The sequence below is a fragment of the Bombus fervidus genome, chromosome 15, assembly GCF_041682495.2.
Source record: "Bombus fervidus isolate BK054 chromosome 15, iyBomFerv1, whole genome shotgun sequence".
Classification (NCBI taxonomy): Eukaryota; Metazoa; Arthropoda; class Insecta; order Hymenoptera; family Apidae; genus Bombus; species Bombus fervidus.
This window is the reverse complement of record NC_091531.1, coordinates 9,466,369-9,485,577: the sequence shown is the minus strand read 5'-3', so window position 1 is coordinate 9,485,577 and position 19,209 is coordinate 9,466,369. Positions and strand designations below refer to the sequence as shown.

The 19,209-nt window shown below is 38.0% G+C and overlaps 1 protein-coding gene across 5 annotated transcripts in view; it reads right to left on the bottom strand.

The window, feature by feature from the left end:
* LOC139995121 (uncharacterized) overlaps window positions 1–19,209 on the bottom strand; it is a 62,744-nt gene that overhangs the window by 35,608 nt on the left and 7,927 nt on the right. For 3 of the 5 annotated variants that reach the window (XM_072018302.1, XM_072018303.1, XM_072018307.1), the window contains exon 3: window positions 10,826–11,962. The exons of the other annotated variants lie outside the window; for them this stretch is intronic. The gene's annotated coding sequence lies outside the window, so the exon portion shown is untranslated. The remainder of the gene's footprint in view (window positions 1–10,825; window positions 11,963–19,209) is intronic. 5 annotated transcript variants of the gene reach the window in all.

The following is a 19,209-nucleotide window of genomic DNA, read 5'->3' as shown; positions in this document are numbered from 1 at the left end:
CTATAAATCGATCGTCCGTCGTTTCGCCAGACACTTTCGAGGAATTCATTAGAATTCGTTAGAAGTGTCGCGGCACGCTTCGATCTTATTTCGATGCATTCGACGACGAAATAGGGAAACAAATCCTGCTACAAATCTGTTCGACGTAAATTAGTGTCAACTGTTTTGGTGTGTTACAAATTTTACTAATTAGATTGGTCTATTGGTAAATGAAATATTCTCCTTTTTCACGTGTATGTTTCACTGTTAGAATTTAATCTTAAAGTTAAGATTAATAATCTGTGGAAGACACGATGTTTATGTTGAAATAATATTCGGTGATGTTTATTAAACAGAACTACAGAACCAGATGTATATAAGCGAGTGATATAATTAACAACGTATGGAGATTGTTGATCGTTGGCCAGTTACTCTCAGACTAGACTTAGGTAATGAGCCATGATCCCTTAAATATTTTGAACCCCACTCTCTATACAGTAACGAGTACGACCTGTGTAAGTGTCCTGTTCAAATGCCTGTGTGGCTGTCTGTGTAGGAGTATTTGTGCCTATGCGTGAAATATCGTTGTATTCCACATTCACCGTACGTGTAAATTAGAATTCAAAGTAATTACTACGTATTTTAGTTGATCCTACATATTCCACGTTATCGTAATCGTCAAATTGTATAGAAATAATGTCAATGATACTGTAATACAAAGTACGTACGCAATGACGAGCTAATCTCAATTAAATCGTACGTCAACGGATTGATATGTAAATGCCACGATAAATACAATGGTGTGCCAATGTTTCTCGTAGCAACTGTGTATGATCTTTCGATATGAAGAAAATATTGGACTTTTAGTGTCCTAATTTGACTTTAGAGTTTGAGGGATTGGATTTTTACTGACATTGGGCGTTACCTCAACGTGAATTCTCAAAGCGATTACAGAGTCACTTTCTCCTTTTTGAAAAGGCCGGATCGATGATGTCAATCGTAAAGAATATCGAACTCTCGTACGATACTGTAAATTTCTCTTTACGACTGTAGCCGAAACACGTTCGATCGTTTCGGCGACGTTTACATGTTGTTACAAAGTACTGCACGCCCACGTAACGCCGGTGTAAACGAGGTCGTGTGTAATAGACAGAGTTGTTCAGAGCCCAGCTCGCTTTTTGCTTTCTTCTATTCCATACTTTACCGCTTTCTGTTTCCAATTTCATTTCGCTGATCTTGGAATTGCTGCGCATCTCCTAAAGATACGAGCATTTCACGATCCTCGAAACAATTGTCTATTTTCTACTCACTCGCTGAAAAGGTAGCTATTTTCGATTCATCGGAATCTTTGAGCCTATCTTAAGACCGATGAATAAGAACGTTTAACCAGATGAATCAGAAGTTGCAGGATAGTTACGAAGCATCCTGGGGTCAAGAGACTTTAAACTTCATAATCGTGAAATCTTATGTTCCTCCTAAAGGAACCTCGCGACTATGTAATCTGGCCATGATCGTCACAGAGTCATAAAATGTATTGCAGACCGTACAGAAACTTTAGCAAGAAATGGTACTGCATTTGGACTATTTGAAAGTTTAACGAATTTCACGCTACTGCTGTGCTAACGCGACTAACAGCTACCTTTTTTAGCCGCAAGCTTTTTTAACTCGAGTTGAAGGGGTAAAATCAACCCTCCAAATGTCGATACCTTAAGCCTTCGCCAAAGTTAGGATTAAGGTTTGGACGACGGTTGGATGATTCCATACTCGGTTTGCACAATGCATAAAATTTTGTTTAATTATAGTACCCATGTACACCGTTGTTTTCGCAATAAAGAATGTAATTTTTCATTGTTATGGTACCGCAGCAGCTTCATGGTACCGTGCGTTTAATAGAAATACCTTCACGAATGATCGAACGAGAAGAAGCTTCTTCGATACCCATCGTATTTCTGTCAATGTCTATTTTGTCAGATTAGATCGACCAGCCAAAGGAATCCGTTCGAAATCGACAACGGAGGAAATGAAATCCTCGTAACGGAGAATGGAGTTACTGTAGTGTACCGGTGTATACACAAGGTATCTCATCGAAGTCGAACATCTAAATTATTTTCATTCTTATCGACGATAAAATAAGATAACGTAAAACCCTATAAATAATAATTTTCCAAATTTTCTTATGAATTAACATTTTTTATCATAAACTGTAAATTTCTTATAAAATGATAGAAAATATATTATTACTATACAAAGGATATCAGTGGCCTTAGATCGCTCTTCAAGATAATCTTGTGCGAACAAACTTTTTTCAATATTTTTAATAGCAGTGAAAGTGTCGGAGATACTTAATCCCAGCAAGACATTGTATATAGTAAACGAGAAATGAATTCACCCAGCTATCTCCGAATCGCGATAGATCTACCGAATCTATTAACATCGAATAGAACACAGATGTCTCCGTAAAAGAGATATCGCGTTAGAAACGAGATTGAACGATTAGACAGAAAATCTGATCGGGTCTCGATCGCTATTGGCGTCCCATTTGCATTACAAATCAGTCTTTCCCACTGTAATTTTCGTACCTCCTTATTCCTTATAAAGGTTAACAGCTCAATTTTGAGATTAACTGATTCGAGATTAGTACACGAAGCAGTTAAACGTGAGATAATTACAAGTTTGGACCGCAAAAGATTATATTTTCTATAAATAAGTCATACGACGGAAAATATAGTACATATATATATATATATTATTGTAGAAAGTTATAATTTATAGTCGGTTCGTAATAACGATGCCACGGTCATTTTAGAAATCAATTTTCTTGAAAACGAAACCTGCTACAAGAAAACTTATTCCACATTTTCGACCCGACTTTTTCAGAAGGAATGCATTTCACGAATTAAAATATTGTTACATGTGTTGCCAAGAGAAAGCTGTTTACTCTCAGAGACCATCCGTAGAGAACTAGAACTTTGTTAGAAAAACGTAATACTCGAGCCAGTAAGAAGAACGAAATCGTCGGTCTCCGTTAATCTTCGTTGAAACGCTCCTCGATTAACGTGTTCGGTTCGATTCAGTCTCAAGTAGATTCACCGAGGACTCTGACGTTTTCCATTTTCTTTGACGGCTTTATTGAATGGAGCAGGCGTAACGATGGCGAAACTGTGCCTCAGCTGTTGAAAGTCAATCTGAGAGTTGAAACTCGAAAAAAGAAGCTTACGAGTGAATCCAGATGAAAAGCAGAGGTACAAGGCCGGACATTGCATTTTGTAATGCCTGATTCACGCTGCACGCTTCGCTGTCCTCCAAGTAGCTCAAGCCACGTTCACGCTTGCACGGATGATTGATTTGATCTTTGAATGTTTCGTGATAGATTTTCTCACAGATTCTAGCGATAAATTAACAATGGTAAATTCGATATTCATAACAAGTTAACCAAGTGAACGTATATTTGGCAAATTTTCAAACTCGATTTTTAAAAAACGAGATCTCCATCGAGAAAACATTATTCCATATTCTCGATTCATTTTTGTACATGGAATGATCTTGCTTCAGTAAGAAACATAAATAAAATTTCACTAAAACTAGGTATGCAGGATTTCAAAATCGCGAACTATATTACTCATTTAGATCACGTGTATTTATATAATTATGTAATAATTTATACAATTATATAACAGCAATTAGCCAACCATACGATAAAATTATCGTTCAAAACCCGTTGATTTCGAATATTTATATAAGTGGCGGTAATGAAGTGTAAAGGAAGAAGTTTTTTCCAACTGCGGTTTCGAACGAAGAAGAAAAGGGGTAAAATCATGGAATGCACAGTGAGAACCGTTCTTTCCGTAATACGATACATTCGGGAAAGTGCCACAATACATTTTGCCGAGTAAAAACCGACTTACGTAACGCGGTATCGATTATCGTTAGAGAGTTATCGATCGCGAGCGGATAGAACAAGAAAAGCGAGGAAAAAAGGAATGCAGCACTTTTTGTACACTTTCTAAGTGCATTGTGGAAAACTCTCACGATATTGGATAGCGCGAATTCATCGTTTGGTCGAAGAATTGCGAACACGAATAGGTACGACGAAGAAAAGATTCGCGAATATTACTGATTTTGTGATAGAAGGAATTTTTTTAATATTTTACTATTTGCAGATTAATAATATTTTAGGAATCTGTTATTGAGAAGTGGGAGAATCAAAGAATTATAAATATTAATTCCAATGCAAAATTTCTACAAAAGATTCTATTTTTATTAAGTGCAATTTTCTGTATTGATTATTTTGCAATAAAATTCTAAATCATCTTTCACACATCGATTTTTCCAGCTTTCTTGTTCACGTTACACGTTTTTCCGAAGGAGAAGTAACGGTGTCTCGCGAGGAAACGTGAAATCGATACGCGTCGATCGTCATCGTCGGGTAATCGATAGTTGCTGGATGGCTTGCGATTCGCGGATAACTCGGCGAGTGACAAAACTTGATATTTTTTACCGTATTATCTAAGACGCGAATTACGAGGAAAGCAGAGCAAAGAGTAAAACCGTCGTTCTCGAATCCACGCATTTGCATATTACTTCGAGTACGCGCGCCTTATATTTTTTATTTCTTTCGATTACCCAAGAAATCCTGTTTCGAGTCGTGTTTTACGTAATATCCAGCCAGACGAGAAGCTTGAAATATTTGCTATATGCTATTATGTAGATCGCTCGAGATTTTATCAAATAGAATTTATAATTCAAAGACTTCAGAAAATTATAATCTTTATCAATGCGATAAAATAAAATAATCCTTCGACGATCTTCATATATGGAAAGCTCTAGTAATGACACTGCACGAAATCCAGCAATTTTCTACCCTATAATCACTTTACCTCCGCAAGCAACAAATTATTTTACATTCTGCGTGATCCCCATACATTAACTAAACAAGTTGCTACGAGAGTTAACTGTGATACGTATCCAACCACGGAACACGTAATTCCAAAAGGACGAAGGATAAATAGGATTTATCAAATGGTCTCGATTATTTTATACGTATCAAGCCCACAGCGTGCAACTGCAAAAAGAAAGTAGTATATAAAGTAGATCAGACTGGAGTAGATAATTATGACCGAAAATGTAGAAAATAAATAGGGTTTATTGATTGATATCGACCATTTTTCTCGTTCACGGTTGGCGGTCTTACGCACGATTACCGACCTTTAGAAAGAATGCAGACATTTGAACAAGTGGTTATCGAAAACGAAAGCTAACTGGTTACCCGGTTGTCCAGCAACTATCGCTTCTGGCGGTTCTGGTCTTCTTGTTGCCGCGCCGCAATGGCAATATCCTACTCGATAGTCCAAGTTTCTCTGTTTCGATTCGGAAACACACAGCGAGCTTTATGTAACCTGACTGGCACAGTGAAATGTCAGCCATTTGTTGTCCAATCTTTTCACGCGGTTTTCTAAAATTGTCGCGTGCCACTTTTTCATCGTTAGGATGAAATTAACGACGCTGTTTGTTTAGGGAGAAATTTCTGTCGCTATTATATTGCAACGACTGTTACTAGCGTTGATAGCGATTATTAAGCATGAATAATTTTTTTTTAATTGACACAAGCAATTTTCTATTGAAAGCAGATTGACGTGACCGCAGTAACTAAATGGAATATCTTCGCAACTATCGTAATTTCTTTTCTATCGTCGGAATTCCTATTATTAGCCGTTTTTCGCGGTAATTAGAGTAGTTAGACTGCGGATTTTTATGCAAATTCGTGTTGCCAAGAGCATAATTTAAAAAGTACAGGCTCGTGAGAAAAGTGTTTTTCCAAATACCGTAGAAAGCACCGTACCTTGGACATTTTACCGATATATACTAATTCAGGAAGCATAAATAACCATAAAAATTCTCAAGACTATAATCAACACACGATAATTAAATGTAAATCATTAGCGTCTGGGATCGATAGGATTTTAACACGAGCAATATTCATCTTTACAACGAGACCAGTATAAATTCATGAGAAAGCTCGTTAATTGGACTGTACGATATCCAGAAACGGTTTTCATTAATGAAAATCGTTTCTCCTATGGCGGATCGTTCGATAATTCAACAGACGATTCACGGTTCTAAACCGGTTCTACGAGTGTGGTCCAGCCGGAGAAAGGCGTTCATTCACGGCCCGAACAATAAATTATTGTGTCGAATTGAACCGCATAAATTGAAACGGCGAACAATGGAATTTACGCTATCCCTTCGATTACGTGGTTCATTGTGTTCCGCCAGTCACAAAAGAAACCAAATACACGCGCGTATATGGCGCGAGATATGAAATGGGTAATCACTGATAAATCGAAAGCTATCCCGTTCAGCTAACCGTTATTCGGAAGCATCTGTTGATTAGAAAGATGAACAATATTCAATTTTCGTCCCTTTTTAGTTTAATATTCACTTTGACAAATCTCTATACGCCATAGATTGGTCTAAAATTCTTCGATGACAAATTTTTCGTATTATCGAGAAATTACTTTGCAGTTCAAGAAATTGTAGCTACTAAGCTTTATTAGAATTCACGAAAATTTGTTAACTCTCTTTTTGTGGCTCATTCTCATAGGTTTTCTCTTTCAAGCACCTTTTGCGACACGCAGAGATTACGTTGAGCTTAATTCTTGTTAATAATATCGTTATGGCGTTATTATAGAATACTAGCGATATTATTACCAAAATTACTGATATCAAATTACTATAATTTTCTATGCGTAGGAACCATTATAGTTCTGGTCTGAACCAGCGTGAGCGAGTCACAGCAATCACGGGTCATGCTAGTTGTATCACTGCAGAAATTTCACTATCGTCGTTGTATTTACTATATCTGTTTCTTGTACCTTCTATATCATCAATAATAATATTATTACAATACAAGATCATCAAATCAAAATACAATTATCGATCAATTTTCATATTATTCGCTTTTACTTTTCTCCTTGTATGTATGTATGTACATTTCCACTGATCGACCTTCTATCTAATTACATTTTTAAATGAAAGCCAATTACCTATTGAGAAAACGAAACGAAACGCATAAAACCAGTTTGGATAAAACACTGCCATAATTCCTTATGACAACGAACCGATCCTTGGATCGTAGGCGAGGCAATAAACTTGCCTGTTGGAAAAATTGCAACAGGATTTTCCTCGTAAAGATCCAGTGATCCACTAGGATGTATGGCATTTAAATAGACGTTTCACGATGTAGGCTAAAAAAATCGAGAATTGTTCGCGGCGATCCGCTATCGCTGGTTTCTAATTGGTAGAAAGCACCAGCTGCCAGTGATTCCATTCTTTTTCTTGTTTCGCTCGAGCAGGCGGCGGAAAGAAGGCAAAAGAAAAGAACAAGAGGACGATGATCGGCGAGAAGCCTCGCGAGATCCACTCACTGATTCGATCCTCGATGACAATGACCTCGACCCTTGAAATTTCGAAACTTTCTAGTATTTCAACGACTAATTTTTGAAGGCCGAAATGGTGAATCGATATGCTATCATTATCATTAAAATAATTAATTATCTGATATAAAAAAATTGTAAAAATTCGTCAAGCGTGTTAATAAGTGTGTTTACAATGGCTTTGATATCGAACATTCCGATGAAACATCGATCAGCAGCGTTAGCTCTATTTGTTATTGATTCGCGAGATTTATTACGAGCGATTTGCAATCCAGATCGCGTTTCTCGCGGCGCAAGTAAGAAAGCATTCCTGCTTACGACGTTATCTAACAACGAGAAATCTAGCGGTTCCGTTTCACTTCATACTAAGGTACCATAAATCAAAGCAGCTCGCGTATTATCTTCGCTATCGAAGGCAATGTGGATGCCCCGTTCTAAATACGCGAATAAATCTACGGGATGTAAACGACTAGCATGACGATTATACAAATCGACTGAGCGTTTTCCTTGATTATATATTGCCTAGGAATCGCACATATCCGAAATAAATCGATTCTAATCACTTATCCGTGGCTGTCGTTACTTTCGTTCAGGCTTTCCTCTATTTGTTTGCAAATTAGGTAAATGAAATTTCAAAAGTCAAACAGGATCAAAGTGAGATGAACTTTTGTTCATCGATTAAAGATTCGATTCAATCAAGGAACGCCGATACAAGATAATTTAATTTAAGATAACGGGGTAATCAAGAGAATGTCATTAAAATATATTGCTAAACATACCACTAAAATATACTACAAGCATACCTAGATAAAAGAATCCCCTAACGTTCATTCAATTCAAACGAAACCCATCACAGCTGCCGAACTTTCATCCTATTCATTCGACTCATAAACCAGAAGAATAAAAGAACAGAAGTTTCTAATTGCTCTTTCCAAATAAATTCCCCTGAAAGAGCCTACGTCATCGACTTTGATTTGCGCGTGGCGTCTCTCATTTCACGGCTCCAGGAAGGGGAGATGCTCGTTGAATTGTCTTTGCGTGGTCATCAATCAGTGACACCGCGGAGGCACGCTTTCTTAATGCCACGCCGCCGTCGCAGCTCGCTAGATAAAAATAAAGATTCCACACCGCTGGCCGTAGAGGGGATTCCCTTGCGCAACAGGTGGCTAACCTGACAAGCGGACCCTACCCGCGAAAAAATCCCCGTCAGTCGGCGCTATCCTGACGCACGCGTCGATAAATTAACACTAGAAGTAGCGACGATTAAAATGATCGTGTATTTTCATCGAAGAGATTAATACGGAAAATATGTGAGAAAGTAAGTGGCATAAACGAAGAAGTTCTTTATTAGAATTATTAGAAATAGTATACGTAAATGACAAGATTAAGAAAAATACATTTCCTCTGTTGGTATTAAAAATGTTTACTTTTGGCCATTGCATCACAACGCTTCGATCGGCGTCATCGTTAAACTAATGCGATCTCGATTCTCGAGTAAGCAGAGGCAAAGTCCAGAGACATTTCCGCGTTAACTTAACGTGTCCTTTTTGCCGATCGAAACAGGATTTATGCAAACACGATCTCGCTAGAGATCGTTTCTAGAGCAACGTGGTGTAACAGATTGCTTGGTACTTCCCTATGGAAAATCTGCACTAATGTCGGCTTCTGCTAGATTCAAACGTGGTAATTTAGAGATGTGGCGCGTTAAATTTATAGTGGGTACTACTGGTAATTGGTTTAAGTTCTGATACTTCAGGAAGCATTCAGCTGTTCCAGTATATTGGCAATATGGTGTTCTAATGGACGTGTGTCGAGATTTGTGGACTGTTTTGTAACGAAGTCTGCGAGGAAGTGAATCAATGATAAGTAGAAATTCCTTATGGGATCCGCATAGTAATTTAGAAATTTTTGTAAGCTACTGTGTGTCGAACATTATCGTAACAAGGAAACGAAGCAATGACAGATAGAAAGGTAATACTGACTTTTCGTAATCGATTCTGGGTCCCGCGTGGTAATTTCAAAATTTTTGTAGGCTATTGTGTGTTTTATGCGAGACTGATCGAAATTGATGAAACGTTTTATGGGGAAGCTTGCGAAAAAATGAGATAACAATAATTGAAATTCTTCGTACTACACATCTATAGCTTATTGTAGGACTCGCGTGGTGATTCAGAAATTTCTATAAATCATTAGGTATTGAATATTATCAGTACGTAGGTGGTGTTTAGATTACTCTTTGGTACTGAGAATTTATGAAGTATTTTATGGGAATGCTTGTGACGAAGCGAAGTAACGATGATTGGAAAGAACGACGTTGGGTGTCTGTGGATGTTTATGGGACGAATGTGTTAATTTGGGAAACTTAATGGCCCATTAAATACCTATCACGAAATTCGATAGTGTCGAGATTTATATATAACTTCATTTAAGATGATCGCGATGAAACACGTATGAATTATTATACATATCTAATTCGGTTATTAGCGACAATTAAAAATATTGTCATACCAAAAAACGTCGAACGAAGTATCCCAAGAATTTCAAGTATGTTGGCGTCAGCAACAAACAATAAATTACACTAACAACAGAATTTGGAAATGCCTGGAAGCTATTATGAGTACATTCCAGTTATTTAAAGGTGTAACAATGAAAATTGTACTGATCGATCTAAGTCCATTATTTAAACCAGGATTTCTCCATTATTCCTGACAATGTATGGATAACTAATGATTATACTAATTTTGAAGTCTAATGGAATTCTATGTACAAATTACCATAAGTAGGGACGCACATTAATAACTCGCTTGTCTGTAAATACCGTTGTATTATAATGCTCAAATGTTCGTAATGGTAGCAATCGAGATTAAAATCACGGACACTATTTTCGAAAGCCTTTTGCGTTGAGATCCAGGTGTTCTGGACGAAAGAAATGGAAGAAAATCGTTCAGAAAGTTACTCAACCCTGACTAATGTACGAACGAATCCCGGTAATCGGTAACTCATCTGGTAATTAGTCGAGTCTAAGCTCCGTTTTGAGACAATAATAATTAAGTTACAAATTGTAGGTTACAGACTTCTCTTTTATAATTCAGAACACGGAAAATCTATCAAGGTAACGAATTTCTATTATCGCGATCGCTAAATGCATATACACCGTTATGTAAGAGTTTCCTATCACATAGATTCTTCGTTGCATGGTCCAAAAGCGATATTTTAACGGCTTTAAACCGTTTAATATTACGAGTAAAAAAAATAGCAGAGCAAAAAACATACTATCATATATTTATAAGGTATTAGTCAAGCTTCTTTGAAGTATCGCTACGTGTAGCATATCCATTAAAAATTGGTTATTCTATTAATTAAGTTGTTAAAATCAAGGTGAAAATTCTGAATGAAAAGAAAAATCGACGAACCTGAGGTGTCCCGCGCGACTCTCAATCCTTCAGGATCCTTTAGGGTTCTTTCAGCTGTTGTTCTCCCTGGGGATGTTCTCCTCGACAGAACGAGCTATCTGCCCCTGGAAGCACGCAGGATCTCGCGCATGTTACCGCACCGGACTCCCTCACAACGTGCACGAGTCATTCTGTGACACCCGCGAGTCCCTCATCTCCGTAATCGATCCTCGAAACACCATCCAAACCTCTGTGATCCGTACCTGGATATTACCTTCTATCCACCTGAGTATCGTCACGAGTAAACACTTTCTCCCCTCCCCTTTCTCTCTTTCTCGCTCTCACTCTCTCTCTCTCTTTCTCTTCCTCTCTCACCCTCGCGCGCGCTCTCTCTCTCTCTTTCTCTCTCTCTCTCTCTCTCTCTTTCTTTCTCCGCAAACACGAAAATAACCGCGATTGCACAGAACACGTCGACGATTATTTCTTCGAGTCACGAATTCCTACTGCGGCACGTGCCACGATCGGTTTCCAAACACCTGGAGGCCGACTCTGGATCAAGACTCTAGCAACTAGAGTGTCTTGCGAGCTACGGTCGATTCCATGTATTTTAGAAAAAAGACGATGATTTCGTTAAAGAACGAAGCTTGATGTCTTGGTACCATAGACCATATTACGTGGACCATTTATTACCTATCACTTTTCAAGAATCTTTTTCAGAATTAACGGAGAACGGTAAGAGCACTGGTGAATGGGGTTGGAGGTAGATGAGAATGGGGAAGGGAACGCGGGAAATTCAAGGTTTCGAGTGCACGAGGGAACACACACGGGTGAAGAACACACGTCGAAGATTTGTCAACCTCGCTCGGTGGAAGCGGTCGTCAGACTAAAGTCGTCGTTCCACTGGAAACCGAGTACGTGCATGGCTTTCTTATCCCTCCTGTCAGCTCGAAATCTGTTCCTTCTCTCTCCTGCTCGGCTGGTTTCGTCGAGTTTCTCTGTTGCGCTGAGGACAGGCCCGCTCGTTCTCTCCCTCTCTACGCGGCTCTGTCACTCGGTCCAGAGTGGAGGGGAAACCGAGTCCAAGGATACGGTGGACAGCCAGGAAAAATTATTCGGACGCTTTGGAAACGGGGCTTTCGACGTCCATCGAGCTCTCGTCTGTGGGTTAAGAAAATTGGCAAGTTTCTTTAGAGTATAGGCATTTTTCAGGTATTTTTTTAGAGCGCAACTTCTCCAACTTTTACGGATCGAAAATGGCCACTTTTCGCGACCCACACGAAGATTACACGAAGTGTCGAATTGCTGTCGACAGTTGATAAGCGATTCAAAGTTGATCCGATGCATAGCGGGTGCGATAAGTATTTGCACAAACATTGTGATTCAATTTCTAAGTACATAAAATAAAAATTGATAAAATGACAAAAAAGATGGGATGACATTATTCGAGGATTGAAAAGAATTGTATTAAGTATTAAGTAGATTTTTAATAAAGATATCAAAGCACGCCATTGATTGTCACAAATGATCGTAAATCAGCCCTTTAACTTCTTACGAAATACATTAGGTGTTATATATAAATCAAAATAAAATAATTATTTTATCCAGCGTATTTATTTAATGATATTTTTTACGATCCTGATTTCATTACGAAAGTACTTTTTCACAATTTTTAGAATCATCGTTTCGTTTGAACAGGAATAGTAGTATAATCTTTGATAGTTAGTTATAAACATAGTTTCTTCGTAATTTCAAGAAGCGTTACCCAAATTCAACTGTAATAAAAATAATATTTTCTTTCGTGAATATGGAGAAACGTAAAAGAAACTCGTTATTCGATATAAATGTAGCAGAGTGCAATTCTAACACCTCGACTTGCTAGAACATTAACCTTGGAATAAAAAGAATACATTAACTTGAAAGGAACTGTATCTGCATCCACTGCGATGGAAAGTAATTATCGATCAAGATCGAATTCTCAAAAGGAAGAAAAATTGGCTACGTGTAAAAACAAATGAAAACTTGTAAAGTCAGTAATAAATCACGAGAAGAGAATAAAATCGTTTTCCTCGTATTAAAATTGGAATTTTCACTGTAATAAATATTGCCAAAAATCGTTAACTAATTTGTCACGCGCTAACCACAGCTGCTCGATGCATAACGAGGTGAAAGAAGAGAAAGGCCAGATTAATGTATCGCCCTGTAACGCAGTGTAACATCCTGTAACTTGCATGTACAATGGCTCATAAAAGTATTCAAATACGTAAACGTAGAAAATTTTTCCGAAACTTTCTGAAATTTCGTCGATACTTGCAGCCGCATAGGGTTTAGCCGTCGTACGTCCAATTTCAGATCTAATTTAACACTGTACAGTATAAAATAACACGATACAGTGGGTCGTTTTTGTCTCAACACCTACTATATCATGGATAAAAAATGTAGGATCTCGTTTAAAAAAGTTTGTTTGATCTTAAAATCCTCCCCACCATTTTACCCACGTAAAAATTACTTATACCACATAATGTCTCTTTTTGTTATCATGTAACTTTCAAATGGTCCGCGGGATATTCCAACTTTCTCGTCTAAATGTAACAGCCATATTCAACGTTAGGAAGATTCACGATAAAAGTATGAAATTTCATTATCGTGACGTTAACGTATGATCGGAATATTCGCGTGACTTTTCTACGTGAAATAAATGTCGATCGTGGGATGAATATCGCATCGAGAGTCTCATAATTCGGAATAGGGGTAGTTTTAAGGCTAAATGCGAACTATAAGTGTTCAAGTACTTTGAAAAGCCTCTGTATATGAAAACAGGCTCCAAGTATTCGTGAAACGTGATTTTGCGACTGTAATTTCGTACTCGAATCGGTATCTCCTCCTCTGCTTGAAAACTTTCTACACGGAGCTACCTTGAGGGATCGAGAGCAATTGAGATATAGATTAATCAGCTCTAAAATGTATTAACGAAATCGTCAATTATAGTGGGTGGGCGTAGTCCACACGTCATAGCGATCTTTTTATTCCGTGCTTACGAGACAGATGTGGTAATTCGAATTGTTGGGCCCTGAAATTAAAAGTTCTATCGAGCTTTGCACCTTTATTGCCTAAAAAAACTCATATGTATTTGAAATCACGTGTTTCTATCGTATAATAACGAAGCTATCGAATTAGCAATCTTCCGATTAATCTGCGCGAAAAATCGACGACAAAACAAAATTGAAATTCTAAAAAATTGCGATTTTCCAATTAATCCACGCGAAGAGTACTAAATTCTAAAACAATCGTCCAAAAGTTTGCAATTTTTCAACCATTACACTTGAAAATTTCCGAATGATAAGAAAGCTTCGTTAACATTATTGGGTTGTACCGTTCTACAGTCGCGAACGCATTCGCAATGCGTATGATTGATCGACCGAAGAACAAAGGTTCTCGGGCGACGAAAAAAAAAATTTGATCGCACGGCATTGAGATAGCGGGTTGGAATTCCTACTTTTCCCCGTGCTGTTGTACGAGAACGACACGAAAATAGAACAGACAGGAAGGCGGAGAGAAAGAGAGTGCCGCAACGAGAGCCCCCAGAATCAGCTGAGAAAAGTGCGAGGGAAAAGTGAGCTGGATGGCCTTCGCGACAATTCACTCGTTACCTCTTGTTTCAATTCGCGCCGTTCGAATTCACCTCCGCCGGCAAAGCCAGCCGGCTTTCCGTCAATTCTGACCGATCGATTCGAAAGCTACCGCCTCCTGACCATTTTTGGGCAAAGCTACATTGCTTAATAAACACGCAATATCTCATAATTAAACTGTGAATATTCATGCAAATTTGTATTTTTGCGAACACAACTATGGAAATGGAACCTAAATAGAAATTTCTCATCGGCTAAATATTATAACGAATGCTCCGAGTATTTTACACGTTTCTGTATATTATACGTATCTCCTGCGTTTTGGCACGTTCAAAAAAACAAATACACGAAGATCCTGTCTATTCGTAACTAGACTGCGGCGATATTTATGCAACGATTTATATTTTAATGAATATAATAAATTTAATAAATGGAACTGCGGTAGGAAATTCGCCTACTAAAAGTTGTAACGCATAAAAATTCGCGGTATATACATAAGAAATTCGGTGCTAGTCTAATCTATGCCAATTAGGAGTCTCCGTCAATTTTTCTTTATCTAATTGTTAAACAAATAATCGATATTCTACGGTGGAATGTCACAGACACGAAATCCAACTTGCTGCAACGTATCTTTAACGAATACGACCGATCGAAGGCCAATGGAAAGAAAAACTGGTCGGTTTTTATTGTTAAATCCTAATCGATGTAAATCTTCGCACGATAATGAAATTTATGAATGCTCGATCAAGGAAGTGAAAGGTTTTATAGGAATGGAAACTGAATTCTTTCGTAATTGGTCAAAGATGCATCTGTGCATCGGACGGATCGGAAAGATCACAAGGGAATAAGAGCGTGGGTAAAGGCGGATCGCGAGCGTGTCTGTTATCGATCCTGGTAGACATCCATCGATCGACCAACGATCTTCAAATTATTCAGCAAATTCTTAACTTCTTAACGATATAAGAATTAAACTGATCGGATAAGAATTTTAATTCTAAGGTGCAAAATCCAATTACGATCGTTTCTGAAACTTTCATTTTTCTGAACCTATCTCCTCTGCATAACGCGATCGAATTAATCGAATCGAAGGAACTCCATTTCGCAATTGCATCCGCAGCTATAAAGAAGGAAACAATTCTCAGGATACGTAAACTAAAAAAAGAAAAAAAAAAACATGTAACACCTTCGATCATTGCGAAGGAGAAGATAATAACTCATAATCATTCAGGATCTAAAATTGCCCGCCATTATTCTATCAATTGTGTGATTTATTTCAGAAACGTGTTGATATTCTGATATTATTTCATCGGTGTTATCAACTTTCCTGGAGATCTGTCGACACCGTGATCAAGCCCAATTAAGACGACTGTAGCGTAATTAAAATATCGAGTGGCGTGGCCGTTCTAATTATTACACAAAGCCGATCTTAACTCGGCTAATGTCTGTAGTGTAAAAAGAATCCGATCCTTGGTGGCTGCAGAAATCGGTGTTCTGGCATACGACGATCGTATTAAAGCTGGCAACTGGCAGAGAAAGGCGGCCACCCACTGCTTACACAACGCTTTGCTCCAGTTATTAGTATGTGACTCTTTCGTGGGTCAGCCTGACGAACCGTGGATCGACAGGATTATCATCCATCTTAAAGAACGTACACAGTGACTCAGCAACACCAAGTTTCTACTTGTAGACTGAGAATCATCCTAAATCTAAATTGACTCATAATCATTAATTGGGAATTCCGTATTTAAACATACTAAGAAACGATCCACGTAAATTAAATTCCAAACTAACAATCATAGTAATTAATTCATACTTTGTAAGAACTAATCTCTCGTAACTAATTTTTGATCGGCCGATTAAACGAATTTCATACTAACAAATAACTCGATTAAGTTAAATCCCAGACTAATCTCCCACTCGCCAGACACCAATGATCGATTATTGTCGATTCATCGACTCTAACAAGAGAAAGGTACGAGTTAACGCAAACCAAATTAAAACGTTTCTAGTTTCAATTAAATCGTCAAAAACGTTGTACTATCCGCCCCGCGTGAAATTTCAATGTCATCCGGGCGATTGATTAATGAACGTCGTCGTGGCCGATGAAAGTGTTATCATTTCACAATGCCACGTAACAAAGGCCGCCATTGTCAGGCTGGTTATCTACGTGCTACCAGAACTGACTGCCACAACAATACCAGACAAGCTATGGTCTCTGCATAATATTAACGCCACTCTCTGTCGTAACTTTATTATCGGTTGGCCTGCCTACAAATATCGTTGACCCATAGAAAACCGTTCATAATTACCACGGACACCCGCAATTTCCGCCTCAACCCTTCGTTCCGTTCGAATAAGAATTAATTCGCCGGGAATAAGCCGTTTTATGGGGGAGACCGGCGTTTTCCAATTTTGCAATTTGCATACAAAGTTAGGATTTCTGTCGGGATCTCTTCTCGAGAAATATAATTGTTTGTAATAAACGATAGATCTCTTTTGTCGATATTTTATAATTTGAATGTTTCTTCTTGTTTGCTTGTACCGTTTCGTTAAATTATTTCTTCGCCAATAACACGCATCAAAAATTTGATCGATAGAACGACGCAGTCATTTGCTTACGCAAAAGCGTTTTGCAATTTAGTCGGAGAGGCTAACATTGAATACGTGCGACGAATTAAATCACGCATAAACGTATGCGCGCATATTCGCGAATAAACAAAATATGGAAATAAAAATTTCTTCGATCACGGGATTTGTTCTAACGAAAGTACGATCGATCGAACGACGAGTTTAAAATGCAATTTACAGACGGCGCACGCGAATCGCCGAGCAGTTAACCTTTGATAATTATCGAACTGAAACGCTTCCGTCGAGAAAAATCCTCTAAATGTCGCTGGCCACTCTCTCCCCCTTTTATCGCAACGTTGCATCAGTGATTACGTGTTGGTCGACCGATTTTTCTCCAATGTGAAGGCAAACTGATTTACAATTAGCCAGATATTCGCGCAGCATTTTCTTCTTTTATATTACCGAGACAGGTACGAATTAGGAAAATGTGAAAGTAAAGACGAAGTGTAATCACGCGTTTTTGTCGCTATGATTGATATTCTAGCACTCCGGTCGATAAGGGAATTTCGTAAATTATTTCGTAAATTATTTCGTAAATTATTCTAGAGAATAGAATATATAGAATTGGGAGAAAGTTTGAAATTCTTGCATCGAGAATTTCATGTGAAAGACACGTTGTGTTCACCGATCCATTGAATTAAATTTTTAACTCCAATTCTGATTTCGATTCTTTTTACGTTTCAGAAAAATATTCAGCTGTCTGGAAATTTTTCGTGGAAGCATTATCCACTTTCTATAAAAATTACATTGAATCTATATATATATATATATATCCTGCACGACAAATTTACAAATAATAGACAATTTCTTACTACGTCGACTCTCTCTCTCTCTCTCTCTTTCTCATCGTCTTTGTTAAACATTGAAATTTAAAGATACGTTTAAAACGAAAATGATCGCGTGCAAACGCATCGAGGGATTGATAATTTCAACAAATACGAAATAATCTGCGCTGAAAACGCGATGGCGCACGTGTGGCCTATAGTATCACAGTGTCGAGCAATTTACCGGTCGGCTCCGGAGGAAAAGGCCTTGCAAATGTCCCTTGCTCTTTTCTAATCATATTAGCATATCTAGGTGAACCGTGGCTCCCAAGAGTGATTGTACAGATAGGCGATACCAGAGGCCATTTCCTTTTATCGTTCTCGTAGACAGAGCGACAAATGCCGCGTAACTGCCACGCGGATATGTGACTGTCGTAAGGGGCTCTCCCACTCGTTTCGCGCCACGTATAACTAGCCTCGGTTTCTGCAGATACAGCGGATCTCGTTCCTGTTTCGTAAGCTGTTGTCGAGATCCGCGATCGATCTAACGATCGCCTGACAGATTAATTCCCCTGATTCACAGAAAGAGGATCCTTCAAACGACACAAACGGGTCTGACGACTTCATTTGCCTATTTACATTGAAATATGGTCAAGATAATTAATGGCGATTTAAGTAACTTGATATTAATTCCTAGAATTCGTATTAATTCTTCTATATTAATTTTCGTACAGAATTCATAAGATGAATTTATGTGGTAGAGTCCTTTTTAGTTTTGAATCGAGTTTGGAGAATTGGTACCCAATAAACAAAAGATACTTTGCACCATTGTTCGATGATAATCATTTTAATAGTGTTACATAGATAATGACCTGACCAAATATTATACCTTCAGTTAAATTAAAATACAACCTTTGAACTTCATACAGGAAAGAAAGAAAATAATCGCGTTGGTATTTAAAATGTGATATTTGTTGAACTTTTAGATATCCAGGAAAAATGAATAAAAATAAACATACCATACTATTTTCAATGTGATATTCGTATAAGGAAAAGAGTTTGAAACTTAAACTCGTCTGTCAATGATTTAGTAATGGAAATCGAGGAAGAAGATTCGTTCATTTGCCGATAATAATCATAAATCACCGACCAAATTTGACAATTACTGAAATAGATCCGCAGCGGGTTACCTAAGAGCCAGTTACCCAACGTAGCTCTCCTCTTCCTACACTTCGCTACTTCATACAGATCGCAGAAACGCGAACCCATTAATTTCCTCTCCGTAGTCGCGAACAGACCCGCGCGGAACGTAAGTTTCCAGGCCGAGCAAACGGCATTAAATTCGCGATTTATCATCCTGAAATCGTATCCTTTCACAAAAGACCTA